Source organism: Thunnus albacares, chromosome 4 (assembly GCF_914725855.1).
Source record: "Thunnus albacares chromosome 4, fThuAlb1.1, whole genome shotgun sequence".
Lineage (NCBI taxonomy): Eukaryota > Metazoa > Chordata > Actinopteri > Scombriformes > Scombridae > Thunnus > Thunnus albacares.
In genome coordinates, this window is record NC_058109.1 from 9784006 (window position 1) to 9800026 (window position 16021).

Genomic DNA, 16021 nt, shown 5'->3' on the forward strand with positions numbered 1-16021 from the left:
TCAGATCATCATTCAAACGAAGAAAACAAAAGCATGTGAATGAGAAGGGCACCACGTTGCACATGGAGCACACCATGTTAATTGCACACTCCCTGATATTTCATTGAAAAAAAATGATGCCTTTGCACCCCCATGTGGTGAAGTTGTATTGTTACATGTTCATAGGAGACTTCATTGGTGAAGAAAGGATCTAATGCGGTTTTAATGAGAGCTGTTCTCTTTGATGATCTACTTTTGGTGATTTTACTCGATTTTTTTTTTTTTTTTTTTTTTTAAGTAACTCCGCTGGAAACTTCACTTCACTTGACTCACCACAGCTGTTGATGGATTTATAAAAGAGGAACATCACTCAGTTCAAAGATCCATCTTGCATCATTCCTTGCTGTCAAACAAAGTCCATTTGTGAAGAACAGTGACTCTTATCAAAAGACAGAAACCACAGAACTAAAAGACATGGGCCTGTGATTGAGCTGTCACTGAGATTTAAAATATAGCACTGCTCCATTAACAATGGACAGGAGTTTTTATGGATTCACAGCATATTTGAGCTTTTATATCGAAATGAGTTTTATTCTACAATTGTTCGCACCAGTGAACAGGAAAATGTATCTTTATAGACTGTCTTAAAAACCTTTTCTGTAGTTGCGTGCTCTCACAGATACTTTTATCTCCTTTCCAATTTATTCATTACAGAAGAGCTTGTACTTATCCCTCTGGGTTTTTATTTTAAGGACAGGTTTGTTCATAATAATGAATATTTACAGAACTACTCACATGAAGATATGATTTAGAAGTATTTTTATGTATGAATTATCCTCAACAACAAAATGTTCTCAATAACTATACATAAATGAATTAAAATTAACATGACTGAGTCTGAGTGTTCTTGTGAATTATGTAACTAAAAAGGTAAAGAGTAAAAAAGCAATATGTTACCAAAAAACTTTATGAGTACCCTTTGTAAACCCGCTTACCTGAAGGTTGTCCTGACATGAAGAAGGGTACAATGCAGATCTAAAGTGAGTTGATGGAAAGGGATAATACTTTAATCTCAGCTGGATCTCAGTAAAGTTAAAGGGCAGAAGAAGAAAGAAAAGGATTACGGTCTTCCCTGACAGCTGGCTCCATGACTTTGCTGATTGACTTTGCTGATTTCCTGATAGGAAAAAAATCTGTTCAGACCAGAGTAGATATGCAAGTGTGTATTTGTGATGGTTTCGGTTAATGAAATTTAGTCTATAACATCACTGGTTTCTGGTATTTGTCTGTCCATTCAGCCCAAACCAGTCTGTGAAGTGAATCCAGCATTATTGGTTTCATTAAAAGCCCTATGAATTTAAATAAACAAATATAATCTTCTTTGTTTGCCACAAACATTCCATATAAGTGAGAAATAAGGATATCACATCCCAAATACAACATTTGATCTTAGAATTTTGCTTTATGAAATGCTGCTTTGAAATAAGCCAAGTTTATATAGCACAAGACCCTGAATTAACACAGTTTCCAGAGAATAACATTGTTGATGCCTTGACCCTTTAGGGGCTTTAAGTAATCCATGACAACAACTTTTAAAGACCTACACTATCTTCTCTTACACACATCTCCAGTCTCTGGTACAGCACTCCCCTTTCCCTTCATCTGCTTGAACTACAGTGACCTTTCACTTACATAAACACCAGCACAGCATTTCCTAAGCAGATTAGAGGTCCAACAAAAATGTCTTTTAAGGAGGTAATGTATCATAATGAAAAACAACTGCAACAATTTCATTACTGTTAGGCTTTACTTTGTCTGTTATCGTTCTCTTTCTTTGGTTAAAAGGGGGGCTTTTACTTTAATTTTCCCTTTGATAACCTCTCCAGAAAAGCCAAATAGAAAGAAGATTATGGGGGAAAAAACACAGGCCTTGGAATTGAAGACCTTTTTTAAATGTGGGATTTTCTCAAGACCAGGGGAAAAATTCTTCCTGTATCATCAAGGAACACATTTCCATTCCCCCTCCCTTTTTTAAATGACAACTGGATCCCCTGACCTTATTTTTAAAGATTTAACAGCTTAAAGGGAACCTTTACATTTGCTCTGATCGTGTTTAATACAACGACACAAGATTAGGTGCTTGTTACAGGCCAGATGCAGTGACACTGGGGTATCACTAGATGGCAGTCCTTGACTGACTCACTACATTAATCATGGCTGAACAATGCTAATTAAAGACACTTATCCTTGCTCATTATTAAACAAACTCTTACCTTAAACGTTAGGTGATGTTATAGGGTAGTAAATGGCAATGACAGCTAATGTCATGAGATGTTGTTTCAATGCAGGTGTAAGGTAACAATTGTGCATTTTGTAATTTCCTCATAACTGTTTTTTTTTTAGTGTTTATTTGTGTACTATATATATATATATATATATAGTGTGAACCAGTGCCACATACCACAGGATTTATGGATACCATAGGATTTGTGTATTATAATAACTTATTTGAGTGACATTTTGCAACAAACACAAAGTATAAAGTATAACTCCTCCACTCAAACTAAAACGATCCATTGATCAGCTGTTTCCATTGTCTTCTGTGGTCAAAGTGATAATCCTGAATGACGAATATACAACTTTCATAAGACAGTAATGTTATATCAGTGACAGTGTGCTTCATTGCACACTGCATTCATTACTGCAGACTGTGTTATGCATAACTGGCTGTTTACCTATTAATGTAAAACATTTACCATGAAAAATGTATTAACCTATGACATATTCAGAACACAAGGGAGATAAAGGAGCCGTCATTACTATTTAAACATTGGTCATGCAGACCTTCTCTTATGAGACACGCCATATAATTATGGCACATAAATGTGTAGTGATGCTGTTACAGGTAATAATTAATTCAGGAATCATTTCGCTGTTATGGAAATGCTTTGGCAAGCAGTATCACAACAGATCACTGCACTTCTGTAGTTGATGGATGTAACATGTCCAGTTTTTGCTTTGCAGTGATGAGAGAGCTTAACCTTTCAAGATTGTTATTGGACATGTAATAAACAACCCAACCCGTAACCTTTCAGCAAGACAATTTTCCGATCAGAAGCTGAATTACTCCACTGTCTGTGTAGAGGGTGTTCCATTTTCAACACATCATTGTGTCCTGTTTGGGCTTTGGGGATTTGTGCTAACATTGAAGTGTTTGGTTTATAAGTTGAAAGTTGCTGAAAGCGGCGAATTTGGAAATATATGAAAACAAGCCTCAATTGTACAAACAGCCTTAGCTGTGCTGGTTGTGAATGTAGTTTTATAGTTTGTCAGATCATAATAATGATGCGTTTTGACAACCACTTCAGTTGAGTCAGTGGTTGGCCTGAGCGCTGCGCACACTGCAGCACACAGGCTTTAGATTTAACAACTTTTGACAGAGTCCTCCCTCTTGATCGAGCACCACAGAAGTCATTACTCCCGCAAATGTCTCGCTCAAGCACTCAGACAACATTTATTGCAACACTGAGATCCATTGTTTGATTTGTTTTGTTTGTTTAGGTCAAGCATATGCATTTTATTGGTTAAGTGAATCTGAGTTAACTCGGCAATTATGTAGTATCACACTGGAGGGATTCTCTGTCACAGCATGCATATCAGTTTCTCTGCAAGATGAAATTATTTGCGTATCCTCTCAGCTGACTATTGTTTTTTGAACCTTGCTCCATTATTTAAGTCATTAACATTGTAATGTCCTGACTGCAGTTAAAGGATCTCAACATGTCGTCCCACTGCATCCAGTATACTACCATTTCTCTTTGCTTCTCTCTGCACAGCACAGTATCGAGTATGAATAAAGCTCAGTCTCTGACTGTGATTGTATTCTAATAAAGCCCATGTGCTCACAAGGGATATGGCATTCAGATTTATTCTCTAATTAGCAGAGATGAGTTGGAATTAAAGGCATGCAGGGCCGAGGGCCAGGGCTATGCTGCACACTAATGCATGCATATCACACAACACATGAATAAATGACAGAATAAGCATGTACTACATCATCAACAGAACAGTGGATAATGACATGTTAGAGGAACAAGTCAAGAAGGATGGGTAGAGAGGCTTCGGGGCAGTCTGACAGTGCTTAGAGAGTTGGAAATAACTGGTTCATACTGTATGAAGATGCACTTAATTTGGGATTTCCATATGCTTCATACAAAGTAGGCAATGTTGAAATTTATAATATAACCCTTTACACTTATACTATTGAAAAAGAATGGTATTCATCCTGTGGCTATAAATGTCTTTGACAGTGAAGTACATGAAATATTTTATGATTACAACAGCAGCACGTCAATTCCACTCTCATTACCAGTCATAAACAGAAGCCTTGTGCGTAGTGACAACCTGTCTGCTCCTAGAGGACATCATGTCCTCTCTGCTTTAGGATAACTGAGCAAGCATTCACTGTCTCATATTAACTGATCACAATTAGATGAAGATGAACAATAGCCCCAAGCTGAAATCAGCCCTTAAAATAAAAGTGTTGAAGGGAAAAGGGTATGAACCTTAAAGTTAACATTTGACACAGCATCTTTCCTTTATTTTGGGCAAATGAGTCAGCATGAGTCATAAAGGTTTGCTATCTTTGGCTTTGTCTCCAGCCTTTATCCCAGATCCCCTATATTTTTTTAACAACTCTTTATCTGAGGGGTTTGAATTCAACAAATAGGATGACTGAGGTGCTAGATTACAACACCATGCCATCTCGCAAGCTAAATTCTCTTTAATCTTTTGTCCAGTTTTAGCTGCAGCTCATTAATTTTAGTGTGTGAAATGAGCCGATGTTTTGATACTCTTGTTGTCCTCTCCTATGAGAGATGCGTGTTCTCCCCTGCGGTCCTCCCAGCTTCCTCCCTGCTTGGATAATCCAAACAGATGTGGACTTCCCTCAATGCCCCCCACCCCCACCCCCCATTAGTCCTGTGCCCCCTCTCACGTCAACTAATCTCAACCATGCCTGTGATAGCACAGAGTACCATCTGCTCTGCTCCAGCCCTCTTTCAGATAGACGACCTCCACATCTGGACCCCTGCCTGCCCCTCCTCCTAGTCCTCCTTTTTATTCCCTCTGTATACTTTCTCTATCACTGACACAGAGTGCAGCAAGGATTTAACAGTCCATCAAGCTTTATAGTCTTAATATATAATTTTCGCAATCAGGGATGTGGTGGAGGTTAAACTAATCTAAGATCAAGTGTTTGGCTACTTTTTATATGTGTAACGCTTACTGATTTTATGTTTATGGTACAATTTATAAAATTAAGGGTCAGACTGATGAAATATTTGACTCCCCCCGTTAGTTAGTTAATTGTAATCAATTAATTAAAAAGTAAAAACATTTTTATAAAGTGAATTATAAAATGTATGTTTGAATTATGCTACTGAAAAAAAGCTTAAATGGTTGAAAAAAAAGAAAAAAAGCTTTAAATTGATCATTAAATGTCCATATTAATGATTATATTTAATTATTCTGTCTCTATATGGTGAGTAACAAACAAAAACATGCTTCTCCCCAAGTCCATCCTCTCACTTGTTGTGGAGCTTTTCATCGTATCCCACGGTTGTCATCGACAGATTGAGTTTTAATTGAACTGCAGTGTTGAACTTCTGAGCACCTCGAGGACTTCTCATCCATACTGTTGAGCTTAACAGTTCATTCTTGAGCTTAAAGGCAGTTGACAGAGGATTATTTAGTCAACAACAATTCTCCAGCTGTAATGTTGACAGTTTCTGTTCCTATGAGAAATAACGAGATTCTGCATGAACACAACATTTTTTGGCAAAGTTAGAACAGGTTTGGTTATTTCACATGAAAGATTTCTGAATTTAGGTGCGTGTCTGTCTCTTCTTTCTTGTTTTAAGTGAACAGAGCTCTGTGGAAAAATCTGTTGTTATATAGTATATATCCAATAAAAGTTTTGCAATGTTTGAATCAAAATCTGAAACAATGTAGGACTTGTTTGCATGTTTCTAGGCAACTGTCAATCAAATCTGATCAAACCAAACTCATACAGTCTTGATGAAGCAGATTAGCTAAGTTTTTAGTGTTAAAGTCTTAATAAATAGTATCTTTATATCTTAGTATCTTTTTTTTTTTGACTTAAATCAAATCATGAATGTTCAATGTTATAGAGAAAAATTAAGAGTTGAAACCACTTTTTTAAGAACTTAAATTTAAAGACACATCTCTCTGATTGCTCGGGCATTATTTCAGTGTTGTTAGTAAAATAGAAAGAGCCTCTCTTGTCAATTCATGAATTGACAAGAGAGGCCTTTTGTGAGTTGATTATAATTAACTGTTGAAAATTGCGTAATTATCAATACATCTCAACTCAACACCCTTTTAATTGGATGATTGTGCAGCCAGACAACCCAGCTGAGACATGTTAGGATTATTACTAGCTATTATTTGTGATTTATTTTGTCTGATGTATAAACTGACAATTGATTGTAGACTGTTTTGACACTGTAAGGAATTTACTGCCAGATGCTGTTCAGTCAGTTATTGATTAAGCCATTCATCTGCATCATCACCTCCAGTTTATCACCATGGCTTAGACACACTCTACAGAAACATTTGGACGTCCTAATGGAAGTCCTTGGGTTTATCGTCTTGTCTGTCAGCCACCCACATGTCCCCTTCCTTTGCCAAGGTACCCTGTATTAATTGTTCCAGACATGAGGACGCAGTGAAGGAGAACAAACAAGGTTGACCTTTTTCAGGTGACTACATCTAACTCGTTTTCTCCATCCTTTAGCTGCATCCTGCATGAGCTCTGAGGCCCACGCCAGCCAGCCAGCAGACAGCTTTGAGGGATGAGTGCAAGCTTTATCGTTTTATCCATCAGCAACAATTCATCTCATGGTAAGTGATTTAACATGGTGAACTGGCCTGTCATCAAAGTATGGAAAATGCTAAAGAGTGTATGTTTGAGCACTGTCACAGCTGAGGCTTTACCTTGACATCAACGATTCTGTGAAAGGAAAGAGTAAACAGGGAGGATGTTCCACTGAGTAAAGCACGGAGCATAACAAATGTGGCCTGTCTCCGATCTTTTTTTGTTCCATTTACTTTGTATCACTTTGTTGCCGCCTCAAACCCATTCCAACTTCAAACTCTAAGTAGGCCATATGAAGCCTATATTTATTTATAGAGTATCACTAAAATAAGGTGTTCTCTCTTTGATTTATGCATAGTTTCTCACCATTTTGATTATGTTTCTCTTTACGGCTGCCATACACACACTTTTATGTATTCCGTCATTGCATGTTTCATCAGTTGTTGACCAGTGTTTAGCAGCATTACAGAAATACAACAAGTAGTGTATGGGATTACAATTTGAAAGTAATTCAATCATTTTATTACAGCTATTAATCCAATTGATGCACTATTACTTTTACACGCGGGGGATGGTGTGCTCGCTGTCTTTCCCGGATAAATGGAGGGTTCATATCAGCGTGACAGACCGCTCGGGAGGAGGAGAAATGCAACTTGCCACAATTCCAAAGTTGTCTTATTCACATGTTTTATGCTCTTAGTTGGCTTTCTAACGTTAGCCACGGGTACGCCCGTTCAGGAGTCATCTCAAACTAGTCTAGTTCAGAATTGGAGGGTGCGTGAATCATGCAGCTGAGGTCGGGACTTTCTAGAGTGCTGTGTGCAGTCACTGAGGCTACACTAACGCTAGCTGTTGGATGGTCAGTAAATCCTTCAAAAGTCTATCCTGCCTGCTTGTTAAACCACAAATGTCTTATTTTCTTTTTCCACGTTTATTAAATACAAAAGATGCAATGTGTGGGTGTGGAGGATTTGTTGTTTAAAGGCAACTTTGATGGAGCTGACAGCTGAGTAAATAAAGTAACAAGTAATGTAGGGCATTACTTTTTCTGCTGAGTAATATGTAAAGTAATTACTTTTACAATGAATAATGTGTAATCAGTAATTGATTATAATATTCAAGTAACCTGCCCAACACAGGACACAGCAATTGAAAGAGCATATAAATTATGATTTGTCTAAAAGTTCATGAGCCGAGGCAAGTAACATATTACTGCCATTTTACCTATGATGACACAGTTTCAAGCTACACGTTAACTTCACACATAACAGTATGTGGTTCTTAACAGTGAGACAGTACAGAAATTGTGTGCTCAGTACTCTTTTGTTTCAAAATGTATTTGCGCATGAGCTGGAGCACTTTTCTCTGCTGCGTCTCCCTTTTTATTATTTAAGTTGATAAGATGGGAAGATTTCTACACAAATGATATTAGAAAAGTAGAAAAAGGCATTTTTATAGGAGATAAGAGAATTATTGCAACACAAACATGACAAATGAACAGTGATTGAATTTCACCATTTCCTCTACTGTTTCTCGATCCCACTCATAATTCTATCTGATATTTCAGTATTATTGGTGGTGCTTTCCACAAATATAGTATTTTGCTGAGAATTTGATAAATGTGGGATATATTGACCTCATTAGACCTCAAGTGATTCAGTAAGCTCAAATCCATCTCCTCCTGCCACATGGTGCGACCAGCTTGCTCTTCTCCTCATTCAACTTTAATTTGTTTGCTGTGCTGAATTAATTTCTCCAGTTCAACACGCATCAATCACAGGGTGATACGACTCCCCACTGACTGATTACAGTAAACACATTTTTTCTTTCATTTAGGCACTTTAGTAGAAAACCCAATACTTTTTAGAAGCCTACTATAAGTCATTGTTCATTGCTGGATTTCCTTCTCAACATTGATAAATATCAGTCACAGTGATATGAGTCTTCATAGGTGATTACACAAAACATATATATTATCTTGATATCACATGGGTAAATAAAATAAACAGACAGCAATACTTTTATTTTATACTTTATTAAATGTTATATGTGTGCAAGGTATGGGCTGCAATATAAACTGCAGCATCCAACCATGTTTGGCACTGTCCTGTAGACATTAGCTTCCATATTGATTGTTATGTCTGACATCAATCTCTGCTGACTATATGAACAGTAAATTGATACTAATGCTTATTATCTCACAGTAATACAATATAAATCATTGTAAATAACAATTCAGATACCGACCCTGTGGACTTCTGACACACGTTAACTCAAGCGTGACCTGAACAACAGCACATGAACGAACTGTGCTGTTGATGAACAAGGGGGGTTTTGTTACTATCATCTTTTCATTTTATTATTGAATCTTTCAACATCCTACTTCAGATAAATGTACAGAATATATATTTTCTGTATATAAAAGAATAGAATTTGAGGGTAATTGACTCCGCCAGCCTGCCAGCCTGTGTTTTGGTGCAGTGGATGAGCAGTTTGCCATAAGCATGCATTGATGCTCACGGCTGCCCACAGCTACACTGTCCCCGATTCACCTCTCACCCTCTCTGCTTTGAATGATATTTCAGTGCTGCTGCTAAAAATTATGACCAAGCAGTGTGGGTTTTCTAGCATTTTGTCAGGCACAAAAGTGGCAAATACTGATGTTGCATTCATACAGTGTGTGTATTTGTACACAGAGCATAATATTTATTTAGTCATTTATTTATTTCATGTCATTTATTTTGTTCACTGGGGCTGGTTTGAAAACAAGCAGCAACTACCACAGCTCGAGGCTGAAGCCAATGCGGAAGTAACTGAAAGTGCAATGTCACCGACAGCTGCTACATGCTCCAATTGACTCCCATTCAAATAGCATCAACTTCTCTCTAGAAATACTAAGTCAATCATGTTTTTCAACAATTATGGTCTTAATCACTAAATTCAGGCCCTCTAATGAGTATAAAATAGGATTTGATGTTGACTGTGTGGGAATTGATTGACAGCTGTAATTGATAGTTCAGTCACCTATTGATCTCCTTGAAATATTTCAGTAAGGTTCATGTTAATTGATCATGATTCCTGGCCTGGCCTGCGTAATTTAGCTAAAGTAGCTAATGTTATCCCAAGTTACACTGCTCTGTGTTCCAGTCAAACCGACTCCAGTGCTAACCAATGGGTGACATCACACATCAAATGGTTACATATGAAGTCGGGTGATAAAGAATAATTGTATCAAAATGGCTAAAAATCTTAACAACATGCATGCTGTCTTCCACAATGTCTTTTTTTCATATTACCAAAGTTTTTTAATTTTATTGTTCTATATATAATGACAGTGGCATTAATGAACTTGTTATTAATGCTAAACAGCCAGCTATTGCTTAGAGCCAAGAATGAATCATGATCAATAGTTCACGAGAATTGTGTGTCTTTGAAGCCATGTTTGACATGGTGCTTTCAATACATATATATATATATTTTGAAATATGTACTTCGTAAATTTACTAGAGAGGGAAAAGGGCCTGACAAAAAGAGGTTTTGTTACAAGCTTGGAGTAGGAGAACATATTGTGAGAATAGGTGTGAAGGGGTGAAAAACACTGTCAAGTGAAGACACTCCAATCCAGACTCTAACCCCAACCATCTCCATTTTTCAAACTCACACCAACATCTCAACAAAATCCCTACTTCTCCAAACTCAGACAAAGATTCTGCTTGTCAGTTACACAGACAGAGAGAAGCATGAGGCGTGGCTCCTTTTGAACTTTGCAACCCGACCCCACCACTGTCCGTTCCTACCTAAACCCTAATCCCACTGTAAACCATCAGGCCATTATTCATTCAAAGTTTCCTCTCTGAGGGTTGGCTTACTTTCAGCTCTGTCCTGCAAGCTTCCTGTGTTTGTAGGTCAGGAACAGACAGTAATCGGAGACAGTAGGCAAATAAATCATTTATTCTTTCACACAATACACCTATTTTATCCATTTCATTATTTATTACCTGGTGATCATTGATCAGTGTCTGACATATAATAGAAGACACTATAATTTAGCATTCACTCTTATTTTTTTTATCAGTTACTTAGGTAGTGGTATTTTATCTTGTGTTGTAAGTCATTTTATGTGAGAAGTAACACTTTTTTGGACTTCTGACACAAAAATCTTGCTTGTTATAGTAAGTCAAATATATACTTTCTCCCTAACATAATGGGACATTTTTTGGCTACATTTAAGATATAGCTGTAATCAATCAATTAAACATTAATGTATATAATATAATTTTTCAGTCACAGAAGCTTAGCCATGCCTGATGACCCTAACACTGTTTAATGGCATCACACTACACATACTCCAATGATGACATGGATGTCATGATTGATATAATTATTTAACCTATCACAATGGACGACGGATGTGAAAGTCACAGACTGGTTCACAAGGCCACAGTGCTATGGACGTTTTTTTTCTTTTTAACTGCCAGGTCCAGTTAGTTGATACATGGAAACAGAGGCAAGGCAGCCACACTGAGGGCCATGCTTCCCAGCATCCCTCCCTCTCCCTGTTCCCGCCTCGGCGTCCAAGAGCTCGGGCCTCCGGCTGTGTAGCCATGACAACCAAATGAGGTAAATGGTTGCAGGAGAATCCTCATCACGACCACCACCCTCACATGCCTCTTTTAAGTGGTGCACTAACGTTGTATGTGTAAATCTTTCTTGCTTGCTATTCCCCCGTCCAATGTGACGATCCCTGTTTGGAATTGCAAATATCTACACAAATGTTTTTTTGTTTTTTTTTTAGCTCATTTTTCTCTGCTGTGTGCCATGATTCTGCTTTCTTTCTAGCCAACATTACATGCCCTGTGGGTGAGGGATGTTTTCATCCTGTGATTCTTTGACTACAAATTTCTTTAAAAAAAAAAAAAGAAATTGTTAGACTGCCTCATATACTCACAATAAGACATGACAAGGAGAAATGAATCATCAGCATGAGGGATAAAGAAGCACAAACCTCTGTCAACCAAAATAGTAACTCCTCCATGCAATGCCTATTAGCTAAAGAATTTGGTGGAACTGGATTGTATGTCAATTCCTTTTTGTCTGACTTATCTTTCCATCATAGATTGTCCAAATGCACACAGCTCAGAATGAACACAATTGTCTGTGAGCACACTGGATACCTTGAAGTCTCAAATTTTTCTAACACCCTTTCCAAAAATAGTCCAGCCATTTGCATACCTGCAGTGTGATAACAGTGCTGCTGTGTGAAACAACACACTGTGCTGTGTTTACAGATGAGCCTCTCTCATTTGCTGCTTTGACAAGACAAAATCTGTCAACTCAGAAAATAAAAAGGGAAGAGGTTCACAGTTATTATTGAGTCATTATCACTTTGCAGTAGGTACTGGTTTGCTACACAGTAATAAATTGCTGTAAAAATACAGCCAAATTCTAACAGTAAGGTACCTGTCTTTCTAAATATGGTAAATACTGTAAATTTTTATGCTTTTTGGAACCAAAATCCAGAACCAACATTAGGCTACTGTAAGATTTGATACTAAAATACAGTATTTTAATTTTCGCCACTGCAGTAATGGAGGGACGGCAGCTAAATGCAGCCATCAACATCATGTAATCATTGTTCATCCCCGTTTGTAGAATCAAATCATAAGGTCAGTAACAACATATTGAGAAAACAGAATTACATTTGTGCATCTGGTTACCCAATTAGTGATTATGTTTAATTTTTGGTAACATAAAATTGGTAATCCTAGCAAGCACCTGGCAGGCACAAGAGAGCATTTTCAGGTTGAATGTTTGAATTACCGGTATATAAACATTATTTTCACTGCTGCTTGCAAGTCTAGTTTAAAGATTACATTTGGATGACTGTTTTCTCTTGAGCTACATATCAGTGAATGCTATTGTTAGACCCCGCCTGATCTATACCTACATCTTGTTTATCCCACTCGCATTTCATAATTAATAATAGCCTACTGTGTTACTTTAGTGTTACTTTATATAGGTTCATCTTAGCTCAACCCAAGTGTGTTTCTAAGCTGTGGCTAGGTTGCTGCAAAGATAATGTAGTTTGTTGCCAAGCTGTACTAAAACCTTGGACATAATAGGTGATTTCCAGGCAACATTGTTCACTCATACAAGTGTTACATGTTGTTTTCAGGTACTTCATTGTGATTAATGCTGAGAGGGGAAGACAGGAAAGCTCACAGTGAATCCTCGTGACCACTCCTCTGAGGAACTTGACGTCAATTCATAAAGGTATGTTAGGTATCCTTGTTAAAAATGTTTCTCTCTGCCATTCAACTGGCCATTCAATTGAATAAGAATCACATTTCCACTGTTGTTACATTCTCTACATGTAGGCCAGCACTTATTAAAAGAAAGCATTACTGGTCTTCCATCTTAAATATTATTAGCTGCCCTTTGGAGGTTGGTCTAAACAGGTGTACAATTCGTATGATGGATGTTGACATACAGAGGCCTATATTGCATTAATAGTAAATGATCATCCTGCTACTTCATCTGATTCCTCACACTTAAATAGAGACCCTTAACAAATACAGACTAGAGGACAGAAAAAAAGATTTTATTTTTATTTATTTTTTTTACCAAACATCAATATACAGCTACACATATGGTCTGTTTGACATTTTGAAATGCATTCATCTGCAGCAACAATGTCACACTCTCCTCCGTCACTTAATTTAAATTTGAGCCATTCTGACATTTATCTGACAAAACATAACATTGATTTTGGTATTTTAAGCTATGTCAAGACAAATTGTATGAAAAGCAGCCACCAGTGTCTCTGCTTTCCAGGATGAGCGATGCCAGAAATGACTTTGGGGACTGGCTGAGTAAATAAATGCTTTATTCTCAAAGGTTTAATAGAAAAATAGACATGAATCTGAACTGTATACTGTAGGTAACTCAACAGTGCATGCGCTAATGTGCTGATATTTGTTACTTAATAAAATGGGTAAGAGAAAGGAAATTGTCATGCGAACATATGCTTCAAGCTAACAGCTAAGCTAACATAAGAATTTGTTAATATACAGTAACTACACAGTAGTTGGACATGATAATGATATGTATAAAAACTCCCCCTCTCTGATTCCTTGACTAAGGTCTGCACCTACAGATATCAGTTAAGAAAGCAGTTTAACATCTGTTAAAGGAGAAAACAACTCAATCTAATGAATCCACTTATGCTATTCTTGTGAGCCGTCAAATGTTTAAGTTTGATTTCTGAATATGTGAACCTGCTCCTCTCATGGCAACAAATGGAAACCCACTATTTAGACTTACAGTGGTTTTGTACTTTTTGTTGACTTCCTAAATTTTCTTCAAATCCTAAATATCCCAAAAATATTCAAATTTTCTCTATGTGTGAACTTAAAACTGTAGGAACTCTAACTCTGGATATGAGCAATATTAGGTCTTGTTTGCTATTATTGACCGAGCTGTCATAAGAAATAGGAATGGCAGACTTAAAGTATGAAATTCAGTGGCACTCCTCCTTAGGGCCGTACTTTATCCCATGTTACAACTGACCGTTCACTGAGCCCCACCCTCTTAGTTAGTGTTGCTACACCTGTCATGGATTTCATACACATACGTATGCAGTTTACAGTGATAGCAGTGGCAGATTTACCACTCAAAATCACAACAAAACAATTGTTTTTGGATTCCACACAGTAGTAATCAAAGGCTTGTTATTAATGGACAATCACTGTTAAGGGGAGGGGTTTAGTCAGCCCATCCTCACAAGAAAAATGACAGTAATTGGTCTAAAATTCAGGGCAGCAAAACGATCTATAGATATGTTTACACCATCTAGTAATAATGACCCGGGGAAGTGACATAGTTCAGGTAACGTCAATATAAGGTGACTTAATAAGATGATTTTTGCCTTGTGGACTTTGCTGCAGGAGACCACTGTTCCAACTCGTGGCTTGAAACTTCCCTTTTCCAACAGCAAGTGTCATGTTTCCAATTGCGAGTCGAGACATTTTTTTAACATAACGTCATGGTCTTTACTGTTACCATGATGATGAAGGTTGTATAACTTTAAGGAAGTATAAACCATGTTTCAAGTGATCATTTTACCCCAAATCATGATCTTTCCATTACCCTAGTCAAGTGGTTTTGTGCCTTAACCTAACCAGACTTTAACCACATAATTATTTTTTAACAGACTGTAACAGTTTTGGAAAACAGCATAAACATCAGACCAGCATATCTGGGAACTTTGGCTTGCAACACATCTCCACCCCCTTTGGAGGTAAAACAAGTGACAAATGACTCACCCTAGACTTTAATGTAAAATTATTAATTAATTTGTATGTATATATATTTGTATGTATATGTATATTTAATAATTAATTTGATCCATCTTCAGTCATGTCCCATTGGGTCATGTCCTTTCAGGCCGCTAATGTCAGCCTTACAACAAATGACTTTTCAGTCGATTTCACTGTTGTCATCTCGATCATTTGATGTGAGGTCGTCATAAAACTCAGTCCAAGCTGTCTTAAGTCAGTCTTTTTCTCGTCTTGACGTACCGATATAATCGAACATGGTTAATATTATTGGAAGGTAAATGCGCTCTCTCCAGCACCAAACAGTTAACAGCAAACCAGGTAGTCACTGGTAACGGCCAAAAAAACTCTTCAGATACCGTCACACACATAATAGACAGTGAATTGACAGTGTTATGAGTCTGTGTTTAATTCAGTGTGTATCTGATCCACCAACCAACACTTAATTTAGTGAGAAATCTTAATTTTTGAAACAGTTCGCCACTCCATTCCCATGGTGGTCTCCCACTAAAATAGCACAGCTAACCAATGGAGGCTGGTGACGAGTTGAGGCAACAAAATGTAAAGTCTGCATGGAAATACTGTCAAACAATAAAAAAACCCTCCAGTTTACGATTTCCTTAATTTCCTCAAAGAGCAAAAGACAGTAAAAGAAGAGATCTGTGACTTCAGACCATCCACAGAGATTATGAAAATGGTCAGCTGTGGGTCACTTCATCATGGGTTATAGTGACGTTAAAGTCAGCAGTTATAATATTAAAAGTCAAAGTCGTGAATGTTGATCCTGCATTGAAAGGAAATCTCAATT